Source organism: Suncus etruscus, chromosome 10 (genome assembly GCF_024139225.1).
Source record: "Suncus etruscus isolate mSunEtr1 chromosome 10, mSunEtr1.pri.cur, whole genome shotgun sequence".
In the NCBI taxonomy this organism is placed as follows: Eukaryota; Metazoa; Chordata; class Mammalia; order Eulipotyphla; family Soricidae; genus Suncus; species Suncus etruscus.
In genome coordinates this window covers 24,936,727-24,953,992 of record NC_064857.1, presented here as the reverse complement: position 1 = coordinate 24,953,992, position 17,266 = coordinate 24,936,727, and positions in this window count along the sequence as shown.

Here is a 17,266-nt window from a genome sequence, read left to right as displayed (position 1 = left end):
AAAAAAAGGTATCCAGTTACATTCATGTTTAGACAAATAGATGACTTCAGTTATTAGATGAATGAATGACTTATCTATTATGTTGGTTTTAAATATGTAAAGAAGGCATCACTCAATGATTAACACATTTTAATTTTCCAGCTACATACCACCATGCAAATACAAATGTTTACTTTTAAGTCATCTGCAGTTTTATATTCTAAATAGTCTCTATACACACTAGGTTTCCCCTAAAACTATTTTGTCCTTACCAATATTACTTTATATTATATATTTGTCTTTTTTATAATAATGAAAATCATCTCTTTTAATTAAAACTCTCATCTTAGTATGAAAAGATGATTTTAAAACCCAGTAACTCCACAAGTGATTTTAGGTTATTAACTAATAAAACAAACACAGTCCTTCTTTTCCATGTTATTTTGTAATGAAAGCACCATTCTGATGCAAAGAAAACAAAAAGCATCTAAGAATACAAATTCAATGTGAACTTCTGTCCCTTTGCCTGCTCCTCCCTTAAAAGGATGACAATCTAAATTCCTCCAAAAAGAACACTTTGTCAAACCTAAGAGACACTTTAAGCTGTGAACTCACCTAGAATTTCATTTTCTACAATACCAGCAAGGAATCATGGGTTAGTCATCTGCCATATTTGGAAAGCCAGGTCAAAAATAAGTTGATTGCTATTGGGTCTGTTCATATATGCAGGAAAAATAGAATTACATTACCACCTACAGCACTTTCTCAGACCAAAAAGTATCAGTTATTCAATACACTGAAGTATACATGCAGAAAATAAAATATGGCACGTTAATGGAGGTTTCTAGTTCCTTGAGATAAAATGCAATGTTAGGTTAATTCAATTTTGATATCAAATACCCACAGTGACTGCTTTTACTATCACATTTATGCCTAAGCCCCATAATAATAATATAAAACTTGAGGTGATGGGCACAGAAAATTCACTCTGTTTGAACTTAACATTAAATTACTGTATTCAAGGCTTTTATTAGTTTAAATTTTATATATATAAAGAATAAGAGATTTTTTTGATTGATGAAAAGGTTATTTTGGCAAATACAGAATACACAACCTACATGAAGATAAAAGGTAAAGTCTATTTTAAATTATCTATATTATAACTAAATTTATTATATTAATTTTATATTTAATTTTTATTTTTATAACATAACAAAATACCATTAAGGAATGATATATAATTATGAAAAATTTATGAAAAGCATGACAGATAATATGACCAATAATTAATGAGCATAGGCCCTATGAAATAACTATGTAAAAAAGATAATCTTTAGGTAAAAGTAATTTCCATGTACATTTATACTACTTTCACATGGTTTTCTTTTTCTAAAGCAAATAAGAAGGATTAAAAGCATCATATGTTTATCCATTTTTATCTGGTTACCATTTCTGACTAGCAAATATGTGATAAGAAGTATTGCATGTAGCTTATACCAAAATTAAGTTATTCAATGTAAAAAAAAAAGCCAAAATTTAAGTCAATACTAAACATTATGAGCTTGTACTGTTAGCTTCCTCTTTCTAAATTTTCACCAACCATAATATGTAACTTAACCATATACTTTAAGAAGCAAGTTGTTCTTTAAATGAAGTCTGCACTTTACAACAACATTAGGAAAACCTGATGAAAAATTGCATCAAAAAAGACTGGCAATAGAAAAAAATGTATTGATACTTTCTATAGAAATTTTAAGACATAAAAAAATGAATAGTGGCAAATAATTTTCAATACTACATTTATACAATAAAATTAAAACTCCAAAAAGGAAAACACTTGAAATGTTAACTGAAATGAAATGTTTGGACACTTTCAAGGAGACAGTATCTTTCATACATTGCATCTCCAGAAGATTTTACCTTACAGAGCAAACCATTGTCTAATTATGTGCCTCAATGTGTAACAGTCTGCAGTTCTGATAGGTCTTTACTGCTTTTCACTGACAAAATTTTAAATGAGGGCATGCTTACAGAAATAGCTGTCACTAAGTAAATAAAAATACAAATGTAGAGAGTCATGCTTAAAACAAAACAACTTCCTAGAACTATATGACCAAATAGCTGATTAATTAACTGAATCATAACAAATACTGAGCAAACCAAGAACAACAATGCTTTACCTTTTCAATAAAGTTTTTGTGAGACTGTGGTTTTTCCAATAAAAGATTACAAAGATGTTATTATTCTTTTTTTCTGATTGAGCATGATTATTTATTACTTGTTCTGATTTAATTCCACAGTTCTTAGAAGAGCTTAATTTGTCAAGAATAATGGTAAGAAAGCTGAAGAGTACCATCAGCACTTAGGAACAAAGATTTCTTCAAAAGCAACATCCTATTTAATTCTTTCCCATTATTAAAATCAACAGTTTCGGGAAAACATTCGACCCTTGTGACTCAAGTTGTCCAAGTAGAATGGTAAATAGAGTAATACACATTTCTATACGTCTAGTCCTTTTACTTCCTGATAACTTTCTCTCCGTCCATATCATAGCACTGAATTTCTGGTTTCTTTATGGAGCCTTTGGATACATGTCTGGACAGCTGACATTATGATTCTTGCTGGCACAAGGAGTGGTCACTTCTATGACCTACTATTTCCCCACTGGCACGAGACCAACAATGAAGGCCCTGATCCCAGGAGCCTTCTGCTAAAATGCAACCAAGTAAAACATCCTCTATTTATTTTAAGAATGATATTAAATTTGCCAAACTGAATGTCGACCTGTATTTTGCTAAATGTTTTCCATTCAAACTCCACATGAATAGCTTTTAACAGTAAATTTAAGAAGGCAATCACTATTAACTGTACCTTGGAAAATTATTTTAATAAATATTCTAGTCATTACCAACACAATATAGAAATAGAACCTATTTCCCAATTTCCCAAGATACTATTCTCTATGGATAATATACAGTTATTTATGTGGAAAGAGAAACTTGCTATCAGCTGAATATTGATCGGAAATAATATCTGTTTAAATAATTATTCTTTTGCACCAGAGCAATAGTACAGCTGGTAGGACATTTGCCTTGCACTCAGCCAAGCTTGGTTTGATCTCTAATGTCCCATAAAGGTACCACAAACCCTGTCTGAATGGTCCTTGAACTCAGAGCCAGGACTAATTCTAAGTAGCACTGGTTATGGCCTCAAAGCCAAAACAGTTTTATATATTTCATATATATATATATATATATATATATATATAATACTAGTATTTCTTGTAAGTGGGAAAGATAATACAAGCAATAATAAAAGATAATAAGAGATTTTTTTAAGAAAAGTGAATGGGATCACAAGAAAAGAAAATTACATCTCAGTTTTCAACTTTAAAATAAAAATAATAGCCTAAGCCACTTTTTATTCATTGCACCAAAATATGTAAATAATTGGTCTTGAAAGCATATTCTTAATCTCAGCAATAAGCTATTTTGCTTTCTCACAATGTGAAATAGATTTGTGTAAGAAGGCAGGTTGTTTCTTCATCAGCCCTTTTTCCTCTAAGGCATGGGCAAAACCAATCTTGTCAGCACCTCCCAATACATGTAAGAGGATCTGGAAATTTGCTTTATGTTTTTCAGCTTTCATGAAAGCTGAGTTCACAGTTACAAAATTCTTCAGAAATAATAACTATATCATGGAAAAAGAATGGGGGGCTAGTATTTATTGACTGCTTACTGGGGTAGGCAATTTATATACATCCAGTTAGTTTAAAAAAAACATTGTAGAAGTTTATCTGTATAAAAATCAGGTTTTTTTAAATGAGAAAAGCTTCCCCCTTCACTATTCATTCTGCACCAGAAACATCAGCTACCAAAAAATGGCAAAGCACTAGAACATGAATATATCCCTGTTGCTTCATCATTTTGGGACAAGATGTTACCTAAAAATATTCTCCGATCTAAAAATATGTGACATAGTGATATAAAATATATTAAAACAACATGTTAAATTCAGAGCAGATATAATCACTGTAATATATAATTATCCACAAAGATAGATTGTAATTTAGCTTGCAGTTCCCAATGTAAAAAAAATACACTGCATGGTGAAAAGAGAGAAAAATGTGATGAATTCTGAAATTTGAAGTAATCATTGGAAGAAATAGTTTGTTCATTATTTAACAAATATATGTGTTCTTTTCCTAAATTAGGATATATAACTACTTCCAAATTGTATCTTAGAAGTAAAAGTTTAAGGATCAGAGCAACTAGTTTAACCTGAACATCTTGTTTAAGAATTATAACATTTTTTCCACCTTGTATTAATATATTCCCTTCTGCCTTCCTTTAGAGAAATATTTTTTTAATCTTTAAAATATAGAGAGTGTTTTCTTCCTTTAAAAAGTATTAACTACCCACCCCCTTCCAGTCTCCCAAATCGAAGGGAATAAAAAAGAGTAACCTCTAAAGCTGTTTTAGACAGAAGGTCAAAATTCAAAGGATCGGTAATTTAATCCACAGTGCACTGCAATCACATTGCTATTGGAAACACAACCAGAAGCACCATTATTCTAGATGTTTTTATTAAGCAATGTCAATAGGTATACGATCTGAAGATTTCTCTCTACTGTAGTGATTCATACTTGATGGCGATCAAGTTGCCTTGAGTCCTTGCATTTTACTTAAGTATGTGTAAAATGGGAAAAAAAGAGAGATTTTTTTTCATGAACAACTAAGGAAAGCTTTAGCTTTCATTTGTTCAATTACTTAAAGGGGGCAGGAATGTAATCAAAGATTAATGCTTTTTTAGACTTTCCATAATTATAATTAGGAAGAGTGCTTATTTCAGATAGCTTAATATTTGAAGATTGAATTTTTTTGGCCACACCCGTTTGATGCTCAGGGATTACTCCTGGCTATGCACTCAGAAATTGCCCCTGGCTTGGGGGGACCATATGGGACGCTGGGGAATCAAACCACGGTCCTTCCTTGGCTAGCGCTTGCAAGGCAGACACCTTACCTCTAGCGCCACCTCACCGGCCCCGAAGATTGAATTTTTTAAAACATTGTGCTTAGTGTTATTTAAAATAAAGATGTCTGGAACAATTTGCTGTTTCTCTCCTGGGCTCTTTATAATACCATTGATGAGTCAGTATACCAAAACATGAATATGTCCCTGTTGTATCATCAATTTGAAGCAAGATATTACCTAAACATATTCTCCAATCTAAAAAGGTATAATACCATCAATGAGCCAATATACTGAATTGCAGAATAAACTTATGTCAAGGTCTGGGATTTGCTGATGGATTTACTTTAAATATGCATGATTCTTACAAACAACACCCTGGTTGATTGGGACTTACAGGCTGAAGTTATTATTATTTTTTAATCAATACAAGAAAAAAATAGTTTACCAAAAGGTCAAAGAAGCAGTAGAGGAAACTTCTACTATATGGTTATCATTGACATTTCTGCTGAAAGATTCCTCAGGCTCCCATTAGCTTGGGCCTCCTGGGACAGCTGTTCACTTTCCATCTTGTCCTTGCTTGAGAGGACAGATCTTCCTCAATAGCAGAGAAGGAATGAGGAGATTAAAGAAAGAGGTGAAGGAAGGCAGGGCAAAACCAAAGCAATAAAAGACAAAAAGAAATTCGAAACAATAATCAGAATGCCTGTGGAAGGATCCCATTTTTTTTATAGAAAAGAATAGTTAGTAATGTTAGACTTAGAAATTAAATAGAAAATAGATATTTGTTAGATATTTTTTGTTTAAAACCATATCATTTTTTGTATAGCAGTTCCATGCATAACATTATTTAGTTCAATGTCCGTTGGTTATTAGATGGGTGATAAAAAGAAATCCATCTACATGAGACCACCATCTATGTGAAGTTTGTACATTCTCTCCAGGTATGTGTGCGAACTTCTTAGATTATTTAGTTTCCTCCCATACCCCAAAATCATGGGAGTTAAATTCATGGTCAGGTCTAAAAAGTTGGGGTAGGGTGAGATGGTACAATGGTAGGACAAAACTAGGACTCTCCTTGTTCGTTGAGCTGATAGAATAGGCTTTGGCCATGCATGACACTGAGCTCATACATACATTAAACAGGCTAGAAAATGGTTTCATGAATGAAAGAGTAAATGAGTAAAACACTGATTTAATATTAAAAGTCCTGGGACCAGGTTGATAATACAGAGATTAAGATACTTGTCTTCCTGCTAGCCAACCCAGTTTGAACTCTGGCATCCCAGATAGTCTCCTGAGCCCTGCCCGAAGTGGTTTCTGAGTACAGAGCCAGGTGTAATCCCTGAACACCACCAGGTGTGACCCCAAAACAAACAAACAAAAAAACAAAAAGTCATTATGTATCTTTTTTGGTAATTCTTCTGTGACCAAAAATATGCCTTATTATTTATATCTATGATAACATTGGTTTTGTTATTCCTTTAATGTGTCCTGTTTCCAAGAACTATTAACAATGTTAAATGAGAGTTCCTGTGTACTCATCTCAATAGGGAGGCATTTATTCAATAATGTTATAATAGAATAAAAGGGCTGGAGAAATAGCACATTGGATTGAGTGCATGCTTTCTATATGAAAAACCCAGGTATAATCTTTAGTTCCACATGATTCCAAATGCAGCCAAGAGCAATCACCAAGAAAGGAACCAGGAAATACCCCTGAGCAACACTGTGTGCGACTTAGAAACAAAAAACAAACAAACAAGAAATGTTCGAACTCACTATAAATACATCATTAAATACTGAAGAGTATTTAAAATGAGAAATCATTCCTCTAAGCCTTAGATTAGAATTTGCCCTCAAATCTTACCTATTACCTACCAAATATTTATTTGCAAGAGTTATACTTTTTTGGTTTTAGTGCCTAAAGCACATTTCTGGTTTGCTGCTCAAGAAGTTCTCTCTGTGGTGTTCAGATGCTGGGATTGAAATTGGGGCTTCACATATAAAATAAGGCTTCAGCCCATAACAGGCTATTTCAATGGTATGTTTAAAATTAAGATATCCTGAATAAGACAGTGTGAATATTAAATTTCTTTTTCAATTTTCTATGTATTTTATTTTATGTCTGTCACTATCTAAGATTTCAAGATCTCATTTTCTTTCTTTCTTTTTTGTTTTTGTTTTGTTTTGTTTTGTTTTGGGTCACAACCGGCAGCGCTCAGGGGTTACTCCTGGCTCAATGCTCAGAAATCGCTCCTGGCAGGCTCATGGGACCATATGGGATGCCGGTATTCGAACCACCATTCTTCTGCATGCAAGGCAAATGCCCTACCTCTATGCTATCTCTCTGGCTCCTCCATTTTCTTAAATATGAAGCATTATTAAAATGTATCTATAGCTAACAATACTACTCAGTAGACTACAGCAAAATTCAAGATATAATTTGGCTTCAGTATTTCATGTTTTTTCCCCTGTGTCCTGTATTATCATATTACTGATTTTCTCAGTACATAATCTGTAACAGCTTAAACATAAAATGGACACAATAAGGTTATAGGCCTTTAAAAAATACCATGCTTGAGGAAGGTAGTTCCTAAACAATGAGGCTGTCATTGAGTTTAAGCCTTACATTTGAGGAGTGCTTTAAGTCACTATGTTATGTTCTAAACTCAGAACAAAAGTTTAATGCCACATTAATAGAGTTCTCAAGAAAGTATGAAAGTATTATAAAACTGAATGTCAAATTAACTTAAACAAGAATGAGAAGCCAAATAGAGTATGGTGAGTTTTCAGTTTGAGTATCATTGTTAATGTCAAGTCATGTTTGATCAATATTACTTTAAGTAAACCATACACACTTGGTTATTTGATGAAATATGACCCTCATCTGTAAAAGAAAAATTATTTCTCTGAATTCTGTTGTAGGGAAAATGGACTCATATTCAACATTGGTGGAATGTTGACAACTTCAGTCTCTTTGGAAAACAACATGTACACTTCTCAACAACAACAACAACAACAACAGAATTGAACTATCATTAAACCAAAAAATTTCACTTCTTAGCACTACCCCAAGAACCCTAAACCACTATTTTGAAAAAGACATTTTTGCTCCTATATTCATTGCAGCATAACTTACATTTACCAAAATCTGAAAACAACCCAGTTTAAAAAAAAATGTAATCATGAAATTATCTGCTATGTGAATAAAACCAAAGGCATAGATAGATATAGAGATAGAGATAAACCAATAGAGATATATCTGAGAAATTATGACTCTTAGAATTTAAATTTAAGACCTAAAACTGTAAAATGCATGCAAGAAAAAAAAACAAAGATTATAACTTCAAATGTGTGCTTCAAAGATGTCTTTGGAGATTTGACTGCAATTACAAGAGGAAATAAAGCAAAGATAAACAAATGAGACCATATCTAGGTAAAAATGTTTTTGTGTAGTGAAAGAAATTATCATAAAATGAAAAGACATTCTGGTGTATGAGAGAAGATATTTATAAATAATATATCTGATTTTAATTTTAAAACATACAAAAACTTGTAAAATTCAAAAAGAACCTCAAATAACCTAACTTTTAAAATATGTAAAGGATTATATTAAATATTTGTCAAAAGAAATAGTACTAGTGGTTAGCAGGACCATGAAAGGGTATTTATCATCTTTTATGATTAAGAAAATGTGAATCAAATTTGCAATGTGATATCACCTCATACCTGTGATAATAGATTTTAAAAACAATGACAAGAAACAACATGTATTGGAGAGGATGTACAGAGAAGGGAGAGAGCTTTATGCTACTAGTGGTAATGGAAACTAAGACAGTTTTAGGAAAACCAGTATGGCAGTTTCTCAAAACATTAAAAATAGAAACTCCATGTGATATAGTTTTGATAACTTTGGGTTGGTTACTCAAAGGAAATAAAAATCACAAATCAGTATAGATTTGCATATTCTTAAATTTGTTAAAACATTATATGATAGGCAAAGAATTAAAAACAAGCTAAGTGCCTTTCAACAAACGATCGAATAAAAACTATATATAGGATATATACACAATCACCTACTATTAAAAGATGAGCGTCTGCCATTAGAAGTAAACTAAAACATTCTGTTATTATGTTGAGTGACATAAATTCAATGGAGAAAATATAAATACTTATGGTCTTATTATCTGTGTCTATGGAGCAAGCAAACAAACACATTAAATGAGACAAAAATAAAGTTATAGAATCCAAGGGAAAAATCAGTGGTAATCAGAGGGGAAGAAGGAAAAAGTATAGTCAAATAGGTAAAAGGGTCAATTGTTTTTTATTTTGTAAAAGAAGAAAAACTAGACATTTTAAAAAGTTAACGTTTAAACTTTAGGATACACAACTCTATTAAAACACAAGTAAATATATGAACTTCTTTCGATACACTAATAATTTTTTCATGAGTGAAAGTTTACTCTGGTTTGTTAGAGAAAAGATAGCCAAGAACTAGACATTAAAGTGCTTAGACACACAATGAACTAAGTAGATGCCAATTATGACAATGAGAAGGCAACAGAGACTCATTTGATCCTAGAAGCTGTGTTGGAGATCGAGGACTTGAAGACCTAGAATGACTAAGACCCAGACAACTGGACAGGACCACACAGGACCAACTATATCAATACTAGCTACCAGTCAAGGTTCAGTTATCAAGCAATGCACATGTATCTCCATAAGGGACAAGAACAATAACCAGCAGAGCATATAAACTGGAGATGTTGCACTTGGTTACACCTCTACATGGGTAAAACTAGGATGACATCTGAGAGAACCAACATAGGCTCTCAGATTCTTCTCTCAGAGGGTGAAAAAGGTGATGAAGAAATCCAAACTATCATCTGAAAGGATCATCTGTTTACCTAAGTCATTCTACTTCCTTGCAACAAATACCTTTAAGTTGTTCTATAGTTATTTGTATTGCTATCGTCTGCTTGGCTACAGAAAAAAAAATATTTTTGATTTCACATATGACTCATACATAAATTATATAAATTATAATAATAGTGCCCATTTATCTTTTTGGGGGGGGGTGTTGGGTCACACCCGGCAGCGCTCAGGGGTCACTCCTGCTCCACGCTCAGAAATTGCTCCTGGCAGGCTTGGGGAACCATATGGGATGCCGGGATTCAAACCATCGTCCTTCTGCATGCAAGGCAAATGCCTTACCTCCATGCTATCTCTCCAGCCCCAATGCCCAGTTCTCTTATGAGCTCCAAATTATCACAGTTTTTATAAAATATAAAACTTACCATATTTATTATTTTTAAACCTTTAATAGATTTTAATGAAGTTCAAACACCATAATTTTATTATGGTTAACCTGGAGTCAGTACAAGGTCTCTCGCTCCAGTTGGAAGTCCTAGCCTATTGAATTTCCCTGCTCCTTTATTTATATTGTATTACAAGTATTGCCTCAAACTGATCAGTATGTCCAGGCCTTTGTACTGTTCCTGGTACTTAGCATTAACTGGCCATAGTTCTCTCAAAATACTAATATCTCTTTAGTGTCCCAATTATCCAGTTACTTACAAATAAATAGATTTCAAAAAATGTTTTAGTTTTCCTTCAGACATAGGGACTATGTTCCTGGGTCATCCACATACCAGGCAAACACCTTACTGCAGTGTTAATAGTAAAAAATTCTTTGCTTACAACTGTGGTACATATACACAATGGAATATTATGCAGCTGTCAGGAGAGATGAAGTCATGAAATTTTCCTATACATGGATGTACACGGAATCTATTATGCTGAGTGAAATAAGTCAGAGAGAGAGAGAAAGACACAGAATGGTCTCACTCATCTATGGGTTTTAAGAAAAATGAAAGACATTCTTGCAATAATAATTTTCAGGCACAAAAGTGAAAAGAGCTGGAAGTTACAGCTCACCTCATGAAGCTCACCGCAAACAGGGATGAGTTTAGTTAGAGAAATAACTACAGTTTTGAACTATCCTAATAATGAGAATGTACGAAAAAATAGAAAGCCTGTCTAGAATACAGGCGGGGGTTGCATGGGGAGGAGGGAGATTTGGGACATTGGTGATGGGAATGTTGCACTGGTGATGGGTGGTGTTCTTTACATGACTGAAACCCAAATACAATCATGTATGTAATAAGGTTGGTTAAATAAAAAAAATTCTTTGCTTACATTGTTACTTAAAAATTACAAGGCTTGGGGAGTCGGCGAGGTGGTGCTAAAGGTAAGGTGTCTGCCTTGCAAGCACTAGCCAAGGAAGGACCGCAGTTCCATCCCCCGGCATCCCATATGGCCCCCCAAGCCAGGGGCGATTTCTGAGTGCTTAGCCAGGAGTAACCCCTGAGCATCAAACGGGTGTGGCCAGAAAAAACAAACAAACAAACAAACAAACAAACAAATTACAAGACTTGGGACCAGTGAGAAAAAGAACAGGATATAAGGTAATTACTTGCATGTGACTGACAATTGGTAATCCTAGTTGGGGTCCCTGGCACCACATATGATCCCTTAAGCATTGCCAGGACTATCTCCTGAGCACAGAGCTGGGAGTTACTCCTGAACATTTTCTATTGTAATCCCCTCAAATATTACTAATTTTTTTCAAGAATCAATATTTATTTCTTAAATATAGAACTATTTAATTCTATAAAGGCACACCATCTCTGTAGACATTAAAGAAAATATTTAATAAAATGTCATACTCTGCACTCAGACTTGCTCTATGAAATGGTAAATACTTCACAAATGTGTGAAAAATATGCCCATAGCAGATTAATGTGGAACACTTTTCTTGTATTTCTGGAATGTTCAGTAGTAGACTACTCCTTAGCAACATTTTTCTAAAAAACTTGTAAGCATTTTTTTTTTTATCATTTGTGGCTTTTCTTGTTATTGAAATATATTTAAACAAAAAACTTAGGTAGCTGCTGATCAACATGAGATGTTTTCTGTCGCATTTCTCTTATGTGAGAGTTTATTGTAGTATATTGTATTAATTATTAATTATATAGTCCTAACATGGATAGAGTGGATGGTTGATGGTGAGGCCTTTTCTCACTCAGCCCAGCGCAGTCAGATTTCAGGAGACATTCAGTTTTATTACAAGGCCCTAACCGCCATGTGAGTATCTCACATGGCTTCTAAGCTAAACAACCTATCTTGCTCCACTGCATCCATGCTGTCTCTGATCTTTCTATTCCTACTGAGTCTCTCCTCATCCCTCCCTCAGGCCTTATCAACCTCCCAGAAGTGGGATGGTCTCAGTATCCAGGTAAGATAGGCTGAATGTTGGGGGAAGGGAAGGTTTAAAAAGAAAGAAAATAAAAATGAAACAAGGTTACCAAGCTTTTTCATTTTGGCCTATATTTTATTATATTTAAAAGTATTTATTTATTTATATTATTTATATGAGCACCATATAAACATGCTTCCAGTTGGGGTTCAGTCACAAAATGTATATCCCATTCACCAGTGTAACTTTCCTGCCACTAATGTCTACCATTTCCCTCCTCTCCCACTCCATATCTATCTTCCAGACAGGCTTTCTATTTCTCTCTCTCACTATCACAGTCTTGGTAGGTGCTAGTATAGTTATTTCTCTGTGTTTACAACTCTTTGTGGTAAGCTTTATATCATGGTCTGGTCCTTCTGGCACTCATCTCTATTGTTTCAGGTAATATTATCATACTGTCCTTTATTTTCTTATATCTTGTCTATCTCTCCCCCTCTGACTTATTTGACTTACTATAAGAGTCTCCATGTCCATTCATGCTTAGGCACGTTTCATGACTTCATTTTTCCTAACAGCTGCATAGTATTCCAGTGTGTAGGTATAGCGACTTTCTTTAGCCACTCATCTGTTCTCAGACACCTGGGTTGTTTCAAGATTCTGTGTATTGTAAAGGATCATAAAATTTCAGAGGTATTTTTGTATTGTGCTTTTATATTTCTAGGGTATATTCCGAGAGTAGCATTGCTGGATCATATGGGAGCTTAATTTCCAGGGTTTTGTGTGTGTGTGTGTGTGTGTGTGTGTGTGTGTGTGTGTTTTGGTTTTTGGGCCACACCTGGTATTGCTCAGGGGTTACTCCTGGCTGTCTGCTTAGAAATAGCTCCTGGCAGGCACGGGGGACCATATGGGAAAACCGGCATTTGAACCAACCACCTTTGGTCCTGGATTGGCTGCTTGCAAGGCAAACGCTGCTGTGCTATCTCTCCGGGCCCAGGTTTTTTTTTGTTTGTTTTGTTGTTTTTTTTTTGTTTTGTTTTTTTTGTTTTGTTTTTTTTAGGAATATCTGTATCGTTTGCCAGAAAGGCTGAACGAGTCAGCATTTCCACCAGCAGTGAATGAGAGTTCCTTTCTCCATGCATCCATGCCAGCACTGGGTGTTCTTCTTCTTTATGATATGTGCTAGTCTCTGAAGTGTGAGTTGACACCTGATTGTTGTTCTGATTTGCCTCTCTCTGATGATTAGTGATGTGGAGCATAAAGATTATTTGAGACATAACTTCAGCTGACATTATAAAGATTACTCAGATTTAACATTTGCTTGGATTAAAATATTTTTTAGTTTTACAGAGTATTATTCAACTTTCTTAGAGCCTCTCTTAAAATTCCTCAGATATATAAACACACCTTATTAGGAGCATTTGCGTAGATTCAAGTATTCTCTATGTAGACTTCAGAATAATCACTCTCAAATCTAGCTTTGCTGTTAGCCTACATGCAGTCATATCAAGGGTTAACATTTCAAGCCCCAATTCAGAATGCATAAGCTAGAATGAGACTAAAACAGTATTAGTCACTGAGAACCGACCTTGCTGGCTCAGGACCTCAGATTAGCAAAAAGCAGCTTCAAGAGCATCACTGTCCTGTGTCAGAATATGCCTTGAGAAATTTGCTTCTGTGCTTTTTGGTAAATTAGCTTTGTCTGAAAATTATTACTTATTAAGAAAGTAAGTATAAATATTCTACCTTTTGCTTTGAATAAATGGGACAGAGCTTGAACCCAATTTGAGTTTTTACCTTTGTCTCCCACAGCCACTCTGTGACCCACCTTTCAAGGGAACCCAGAAGATTCCTTAGTGTTGGGAGTAATAGTCCATGACAGGTGGCCTATGTATAATCATAACTATTTCCTTTGAGGTGCAGAAGCTTCTCAGTTTGATGTAGTCCCATTTATTTATCTCTGCTTCCACTTGTTTCAGCAGTAGTGTTTCTCCTTGAAGATGCCTTTAGTCTCAATGTCATGTATTTCTTGTAGGCAGTGGATTGAGCTTTTTGATATATTTTGCAACTCTGTGTCTCTTTACTGGTGTACTTAGTTCATTGACATTGAGAAAGATAATTATTATGGGATTTAGTGTCATATTTATGAAGGAGTTTGATGTGTCTATTGGTCAGTCTTGTCTTCATAGATGTTTCTGTTCATCTTTTAAGGTTGGTTTTGACTTTGTCAAGTGTCTGAGCTTTTTGATCTGTGAAGTTGTGTATCCTTCTTTCATACCTGAATGTAAGTCTGACTGGGTGATATGTTCTTGGCAAAGCATTTGTTATGTTGAGTTTTTTCACTATATTCCACTACTGCTTTCAGGTCTTGAGGGTGTTATTTTTGTGTGTGTGTCAGATCTGCTGTAAATCTTAAGGATGCTCTCTTGAATGTATTTTTTCTTTATGATCTTGCCACTTTCAGTATTGTATCCCTATCTATGTGATTTGTCATTGTGATTAGGATGTGTCTTAGGGTGCTTTTCTTTGGATTTCTTTTGCCTGATACTCTTTGGGCATGTAGGATTTGGTTGCATGCACTCTTTAGTTCTGGGAATTTCTCTGCAATAATGCCCTTGACTCTTGATATTTATGAGGGTTTTCTTCCTGGTTCTCTGGGACTCCACTGATTTTTAGATTGTTTTTGTTGAGTGTATCAAAGACTTCTATTTTAGTCTGTTCATATTATTTTGTCCCATTGTCTGATTTTTTTTTTGTTTTAAGGCTCTTTTACAGTCTTTTCGGTTGTATGGAGTTACGCACCTCATTTTCCTGTTCAATGATTCTATCTCAGCAGCTGTTCCTATATTGGGGAGGCTTTCCAGTGAGGTTTTCATTTTGCCTATCAAGTTACTCAGATCCGGTTTTTCAGTTTAGAGTTTTCTCATTTCTAATTTTATATTTTCTTTCTTATTAGTTACTCATTCAGTTTATTCCATGCTTTCTTTGACTTCTATGCACATCTTCTATACTTCTCTAAAAGTTCTTATCTGAGAGGCTAAATTAGTGGTTGGCAATTTTTGGATCACCGGAGTTGCCATCTTCAGGTGGAGGCCTATGTTGTTTCCCCATGGCCATGCTAGCAGTGTGGTGTTTTCTAAGTATGGTGCTGGGGTTCATTGAGAAGTAGGTGTCCACTGTGTAGAGTGGAGCATCATGCTCCTCTGACTCCACCCTTCTGGGTGGAGTTCATTTGTCTGCATTGACTTGCTGAGATCAGCTGGTATGGGAGGGGACTTCTGCTCTTCTGGGCGATGTTCATTGGGTGTGTGTAGAGAAACAGCTCTTAAGATGGCCTTGGATGGTGGAGATGGAGGCCTTTGTCCTTAGGCTCTGTCCACGTGGCTCCATCCCCCATTAACCGGTGGGTCTGGGTCCAGGAAAGGACGGTATTGAACTCACTCACAGGCAGGCTTCCAGAGAGATAACATCTTTATTGCCCTGGCCAACAGATATGGCTGCTAACCATTTATGCATTCAGCCCTGCATTGTCGTTTCTCCCTGAGCCATAGCTCTTCATCCAGGTAAATGTCAATTCCTCTCCATCCTGGCCAAAGACCAAAAAGGCCAAAAGATCTTAATCCTCTCTGGTCAAAGCTTTATCTAAACTTTCCAAGACTCCTACCAGGAATGGGTGAGGTCTTGCAGGTAAGATCAAGTTACCTGGTTAGAATGGGGGGTGGGGCCACAGGTGTCCAGTGCCACTTGTGGGTCAGGGTGGTATCTACTCAATAATTCTTAGTAGGATTTCTTCATCCTTTATACATGTTGTGCAGTGAATTCTCTATAGTGAACTTTTAATATATCTCATTTTATTCATTAACTGATATATTTTCTACATTTAATTATAAAAGGCCACCTTACTCTTTTGGAATTTATTTGCAAACAGACATTTTACATTTGGCTCTAAAGTTTGCTGTCACAGGCATAAATGGTTATACATTAACTTATTCTAATATTGTTCACATTCTAATTTTACCTAATATTTAGTTTCAGTAAAGTCTTCATACTGTACTGGGATTTGCATGTTGAAGATATTTGATCTATATATAAAAGTAAATTAGAAATTATTAGCAAGTATTTCTAGAAGTCTAAATTGTATCTTTGAAGCAAACTACAATGTTGACTTGTATGCATGAAGGTAATTAAGATATATCTTTCTTATGGTATATTGGATTAGGATTTCATGTAGCATTATAGTTTTAGAAATAATTTCATGCATTCCATTTTACTAAATGGTTCTGGTGTCTTTGGTTATGCTATATAAGAAAAAAGGACAAGTAAAACATGGCCATCAAAAAGTATCCCCAAGCAAAAGTAAAACAATGTACTATAATAAAAGTTATGAGTGTGGTTGGCAAAATAACATTGTACATTATATTTTAGGATGAAAGTTGACAGTGGGTAACTCAACCACAGAAGTAAAATGAAGCTTAGAAGGAAGAGGAGTGGCTGTCAACTTCTATTTTAAGCACCAACCCTGATTCTTTAGTTTTCTTGTTAACTTTTGGACATTAGTAACTCAATTGGCTATATAAAGATTAATATTCCTGTACTATTGAATCAATACCTCATACAACTGATATCACCTTTGAATACTGATTAGATACTCAGTTAAGAAAAAAAGCAAATTAAGGCCATTGTATGCCTTCAGATAAATACCAATGGAAAGAAACCGGATGAAGAACATAACCATCATATAGCATTTTCTATAATAACATTACCAACGAAAGTTCTTCATCTCCAAACTAAAGCATGTTTATAAAACCATGCTAACAGAAGGGGTGAGGAAAGTTCTCTCAACTAATTTTTCTATTTTTCAATAGGGTAGATAGATAAATAGGATAGATGAGAACGTTGGGAAATTGTGAGGACAAGAGGGAAGATGTGACTATAAACCAGGGGTCAGGGTGAGGTCTGGGAACAAAGTACAAGCAAACAATAACTTAGAAACAACTGGATTGGTATGATTTTGTGCTTTTGAAAAATTACATTTGTTTTTTGTTTACTTTTGGCCAT